A 938-nucleotide genomic window follows, 5' to 3' on the forward strand; every position below is an offset into this window, starting at 1 on the left:
CCCCCTGAGTGCACAAATTTTTGTGCACCGGGCCTCTAGTTTATATAAAAAACACGTGTGGTGAGACCATATGCATGGTTATGTACAGCAAGAATATTTCTGGAAAGATATGCAAGAAACTAGTAATAATGATTATCTTCAGGAAGGGACACTAAATGGCTAGCAGCAGAAATGAGAGATATTTCACTGAAACACAGGTGTCCCCCCAAAATTTATGCACACTTTAACAGCTGATAGCTCAATTCTGGAAATGAAAAGTATTTTATTAAATACTGCCTTTATAATTATTCAAAGTGTGTGTGTACATTTGGGGGGAGGGACCCTATATATTTCATGTCTTTTGAACCATGTGAATATATTATATATTCTGAAAAAATATGGCTTCAAAACAGCATATAAAATCTTACATTTACTCTCTTTCAGACAAAGTCTTTCTGCATTTGCTCATGGCCTTTTATCAAAATTTCTGTTGTATCATTTTTCTGGATTCTTTTCTTCAAGGCAGTAGAGCAGGGGTCCTCAAACTACAGCCCGCGGGCCACATGCAAATACAAATATTGTATTTGTTCCCGTTTTGTTTTTTTACTTCAAAATAAGATATGTGCAGTGTGCATAGGAATTTGTTCATAGTTTTTTTTAAACTATAGTCCGGCCCTCCAATGGTCTGAGGGACAGTGAACTAGCCCCCTGTTTAAAAAGTTTGAGGACCCCTGCAGTAGAGCATACTTTTGTCACTTTAAGAGTGTGGGTTTGGAGTCAGACTGACACAGGTTGAGAGCTGGCACCACCACCATCGGGCTGTGGGAATTCTAAGCTGCTTTACCCAGATCTCAGATCCTTGATCACAAAATGCTCACCGTGTGGCATCTAGCTTCCCCTGCAGGGAGTGATCCAAAAGAGAGCAAGTGCCTTCAATGACCTACACCAAGGTCACACAC

This window comes from Myotis brandtii, unplaced genomic scaffold (genome assembly GCF_000412655.1).
Source record: "Myotis brandtii unplaced genomic scaffold, ASM41265v1 scaffold48, whole genome shotgun sequence".
Lineage (NCBI taxonomy): Eukaryota > Metazoa > Chordata > Mammalia > Chiroptera > Vespertilionidae > Myotis > Myotis brandtii.